A 6000-nucleotide genomic window follows, 5' to 3' on the forward strand; every position below is an offset into this window, starting at 1 on the left:
ATAGTCGTTTCATTTCACTCACGTGGTGCCTATAAATTAATTACAGCTACAAACCTACTTCAAAGCAGAAGCTGTGCCAACTTGCATTGCAATTTCCTCTTGTAGTATGACTCGGTAAACGCAACATGAATAACAGCTGGTGTTACTGTAGTGGCTGATTCAACTGAGATTTGGCTTTTCCTGAGACAGAAAGTCGCTCGCGAACGGTGCCGTCGGTCCTCGAGAGCGCTTAAATGATCAGCAGATGACTGACGCGCTCTGACACTTGTCTCTCCGCCCTGCTTGTAAATATTTAATATGATAGTTACTTAAATCCACGTTTTCTTTCAGGATTCTTGGGCGGGTTCCAAGTCGTATCCGCCGCGTGCTCGCTGGTGGCTTGTTGTGACGCGCCTCGTGTGCAGCGAGTGACTCGGACTTTGTGCCGAATCCTGCAGCGTGTCCCTCTGCCTTGTAAAGCTGGAGGAGGGGCACAACAAAACGGACACCAGTACAGTATTCAGTGCTACTTCCAGTCTGGATACAAAGAAATGTATTCCTGCTTTGCAGTGTTTTTGAGCTCTGTAATTTAAAAAGTACCCAAATGCGTTTTCACTTCGGAAAGTAGGCTATTTCTATAAAACTATTGAAAAGGCATTCAGAAATATGCTCTGGTCAAGCTCAGACAGGTAAAAACTATTCATTATTGATTATTTATTTACACCGTGCACGAAATAAACAAGATGCCATTATGTGTATCGATTTTAGGCTACTGACCCAACTGTTTGCTTATGTTATGTGACTGCTTGAATGAGATTGTGTAGCTCACTGAAAACAGTCACATAGTGTGACACAGCGTCTCCTACAGGACAGTTTTGTTGCTAGATTGTAATGCATCCCAAAGCATTTGATTCATTTAATAATATGATACTTATATGGTAATACATAGACCTAACGAAGGTAGTGTGCTCCATCTTCACAAGCCGAATTTGAATATTTACATTTAGTCGTTTAGCAGACGCTTTTAGACTAAGCGATTTACAAATGAAAACAATAGATGCAATCAAACCAACAAAAGCTCAACAATATGTAAGTGCTGTGAAGTCCCGAGGCCCGTTTTAGAAAGGAGGTTAAGTAAAAACTCCGAAAGGATGTAGCCTATACTCAGAACCCTTGTGAAAAAGAAGTGTGCTTAATTTTATTAAAAGTGTACTTGTTGTGTACTTCCAATCTTAAAAGTATACTTTGTTTAAAGTGCATTTGCAGATAATATCATATGATTCAAATTAAAGGCCACTTAAGTGTACTTAAAGAGATTACACTTTAATGACAACAGGTCTTAACAAACTTAAGTGCACTTTATAAAAATGCACTTTATGATAATGTCTAATTAAGTATTACTTAAACATACAGTTTACATAATTATGATTTTATTGTATTTTAAATTAGTACACTTATTTTATATATATATTTATCAATATTCTAAATCACATGTAAAATAATTGATTTTAATTTCAATTTAAGTGTGTTCTCCAAAATTACATTTCTTAATGTATTTTAAATGTATTACTATTTAGTCTATAATATATACTAATATATACTTCAGTACACTTTCTTATACAGTATACTCCAATAAAACTTTGAATTGTTGAAATTTTTATCACCAGCTCCTGCTCTATGAAATCTATAAATTACATTTTCTACATAATATTTTCTGAAAGTACTGTATTTGTATGTAATAGTACCATAATTACATCTGTATACAGAATATTTTCAATATCATTATGTTGTTCTATGTACAGAATACTTTCAATATCATTATGTTGTTCTATGTCATTTAAACACATTTAAGTGTGTTAATTGCAAGCAAAAGTTTAACGAATCTAAACCAAATTAATTTGGATTTAAATAGCTTACATTTGGTTTCTAATATAGGCTAAACTGCACTGTAAAAATGACTTTTAGTTAGGTGAATGAATCTAACCAACGAATTAGAACAACTTGAATTTGAGTAGAAATGGAAAGCTTGAAATTATAGGTAACCACGCGGTGTCTCTTTTGTTTAATGCACATGTGCCAAAATACTACGTCATGACGGCGCACTACTTCACCAGATTTAGAAAAATGCGCTGTGCGCCAAGTTTGTGTAACTGCGATGTGTGTGGGAAGAAACAAAACAAGAAGAAGACAATGGTACGGTGGCCGAGAGAGCTCAACATGCTGCAACTTAAGAAAACACATGCAAATTGAAAAAACATCAACAAATGAAGAAAACATCTTCATCAGTTTGACAACACAAGTGTTGCAAATCATCACAACACTGAAATCATTTATTTTCATTAACCTTGAAATTATATTTAGCTGAAGATATAAAAAGTTAGCCATCTTAAGTAATGTTTTACATTTAATCATGTAATTATTCAGCTTGTTTGGGCAATACTATCCAAAAGATTAAGGAATCATGGTGTTTAAAAAAACAACATAAAAAAAAAAAAAAAAACTCACCTTTCAGTTCACCAGCAACTCCACTGACCAGTAGCCGGGTCATTCTTCATTTGTGGTGGTAAGTGGTGTCCCTCTACTTTAAAACAGTTTAAATAAACTTTAAATACCATTCAAAAAATTTGTTGTTGCATTTTTGTATTCTGTAGGATAAAAACAATTTTTGCACTATTAATAATTACATTTTTGTATTAAAATACATATTTTATTGAGTTTGAAAGATTACTTTTGTAACAAAATATGCATGTTCCCGCCATACCTCAGAGAGGTTTCATAGAATGTAATGGCAACAATATAAAATTTTTAACACAAATAAAGTGGTTATATTGTGAATATAGATTTAATTCAACATGTACAATTCTATTAAATTGTTTTTAAAAATACATATTTTGTAATATTTAAGAATAAAGTAGTGTCCCCCAAATTCATGTCTGTGGTGTTACATCAATGGACGTCGTCCCTTTAAGAAAAGGGGGAAATCTATTTGGCCTACTTCCTGTGTGTAAAGGCCATTGCAGGTGCTGGTTGATCTGAGGGGTGCATGGTGAGTACATTCTTTCTTATTAATTTTCTTAAAGTTAGCTAAATTCCTGACAATTTAATGTGTCGCACTTTATTAGTGTCTGTGGTGTTATGTTGATAACTTGCAGATTTTACAAATTTTAATCAAAATTTTGATAATTGCATGTTTATTCATATCTCCAAAATATGCCCTGATCTTTCAATCATCATGATGGCAGCCTCCATTTTAGAAAAGTCTGGATTTAGGCTAATTTGTCTGTGGTGTTACTGTCTGTGGTGTTATCCTATCCTGGTAACACCACAGACACCACAGACTCTATAGTAACTCTGTAGTAACTCTGTAGTAACTCCACAGACAATATACAACCAGCAATGTTGTATTTTTAATAAAACACATAGAACAGCCATAATCACATAATTGTATCTCTCTTGTCAGGTATGTGGATACATGATTTATTCACTGAAGATGTTCTGCATTTTTTGTGTTAAATGAGTTTGTGGAAACATGATTTATTCACTGAAGATGTTCAGATTTTTTTTATTATTTTATTTATTTTTTTGAATGTTTTGTGTCAAGTCTGTGGACAGTTTTTTTGTATTCTCTATTGAAACATATCACACATTGTTATTGCAGCACAACCCATTGTGCAGACAATTTTTTGAGAGAGTGAGAAACACTCACTGTGAGAAACAGTGTTTATGTATAGTGTTTTAATAATTTTTTTATTCAGTTTTTCTCTAAATGTTCTTTTATCAGAGAAGATAGTTCTTGTAATCTTACTCATGATGAATTTCAGTATTTTGCTCAATAAACTTTAAATTGTTAAACCTTTTATGCAATATTATGTCTGTGGTGTTATATTATGTCTGTGGTGTTATATTATGTCTGTGGTGTTACTTCAAAAAGTATCTGAAATTTCTTTCCTTCAGAGCCATTTGATCATATAATGTTTTTAGACTGTAAAGTGGTTTTAATATTTTAGAATAAAGACTATAAAAGTAACACAGACCATTTTTCCTGCCTTTTTTTATGTATATACACATTTAAAAAAAACTAAACAATTCTTCTTTGGCAAAAATAGGGGCCAAGATGAACAATTAAACATTTCTTTTGAAAAATTAAATTTAAATGATCAATGCAACCGAGTCCTTACAGTAATTTATGTATTTATTAATTATTACCTAAAGTTGCATATCCCTGCTCATTTTAGAACAAACCAAAATTTTACTTCAAATATTGGTAACACCATAGACATAAGTGGTTGTTTCACCAGTGTTTGATTCAAATTATTTAAAAATCTAAATTTTATTAAGCTTCAATTTTAATGGATATATAATATTAAACTAATTTTAAATGCATAGCAATACATTTTATTAAAAGAAAACAAACAAGCATTTTTAAAATTTCTGCCTCTCATTTGCCACCCCAATTGAAGAATGACCCAGCCACTGCACCATAAGCAAATCCAAGCCGGGTCCAACACCTTTTGAGGTTTTCCTTCGCGTTGAGCTCTCTCAGCCACTGTACAATGGAGCGCCACATTTGGATGATTACAGAGTAGACTTTATATACTGCAGATGACGAATCAAGTAAGTATATCTTTATATACGTTTTCTTTATCCTTCATTTAGACTTGCCATTCGTGTGGCTTTCACCATAACATGGCAGTTCTTGCTATATGAATTGATCGGAATGTGATCGCGTATGTGGACTAAAAAAATTGGCAATCAAAACAAAGACACAGACCAGTACTGAAGAGGTGATGTTAGAAGTTTTTAATGAATTGTCTCCTAGTAAGCTCACCCTGATCGCACAAACAAACCAAACCAACAAACCAAAGGATGAGGACAGTAGCTTTTCTGTGCCAGCTGTAATAAATACAGGAACATAGCTTCGTGAAGATGTGTGAGAGACGCATGTAAGGCAAGGTTAATTTTTAAAATATTAAAAATAATTAAAAAAATGGGATATTTATATATTTTTGGTAATTGGTAGAGTTATGTTTTATTCCCTGTAAAGTAGGAACAATTAATGTTTTTAAAAATGTTATCTATTTTTTAAGCCCAGTGTCAGTGAAGATGGTCTGATCAAGAATTCTGCTGTTTTTGGGAAATCTAAAGGAACATCTCCCAGCATTTACCACCATGTTGCCCTGATGATTGAGGTAACATTAATTCAGCTCTTAGGTGATGCAGATGTGGTCAAAAAGGTAACACTTTAGAATAATGGTCCATTAGTTAATGTTAGTTAATTCATTAATTAACATGAACAAACAAACAACAATACATTTATTACTGTATTTATTAATCTTTGTTAACAATACAGTTATTCATTGTTAGTTCATGCTAATTCACAGTGCATTAACTAATGTTAACAAACACAACTTTTGATTTGAATAATGCATTAGTAAATGTTGAAATTAACAAAGATTAATAAAGAAGGATTGTTCTTGCTTAGATCATGTTAACTAAAGTAGTTAACTAACATTAACTAATGGACCATTATTCTACCGACAAAAATACTAAAAAGGGAAATGAAATATTTTTATTTTATTTATTTGTTTATTTATTTATTTGCAGTGCAGCTGGTACATTAATTAATTTCAAATATTTTATAATGCAGATGCTTTGACAGTCACAAAAACGGCATATCCTTTTATACAGAATTCTGTAAATGAGGAGACTGCATTAATTCACAGGGAGTTATTTACATTTACATTTTTTCATTATTATTATTAATTATTATTATTTTTATTTTTTTTGCCATATCCACTTGCATATTTATTTGAGCGGTACCATTTTTAAATGATAGTTTTCTATATAAAATCAAGGATGCAGAGCACATAAGGTTACTATATTTTGCACTTACTATATCTTATGCTCTTTATGAGAATTGTTATGTATTTCCTGAGCACAAACCAATTGAAAATTAAGCTAATTAATATTGAATGGAAGGATGTCAATTGAAAGGGTAGTTTGTAACAACCACTATCACAG

The sequence above is a fragment of the Carassius carassius genome, chromosome 2, assembly GCF_963082965.1.
Source record: "Carassius carassius chromosome 2, fCarCar2.1, whole genome shotgun sequence".
In the NCBI taxonomy this organism is placed as follows: domain Eukaryota; kingdom Metazoa; phylum Chordata; class Actinopteri; order Cypriniformes; family Cyprinidae; genus Carassius; species Carassius carassius.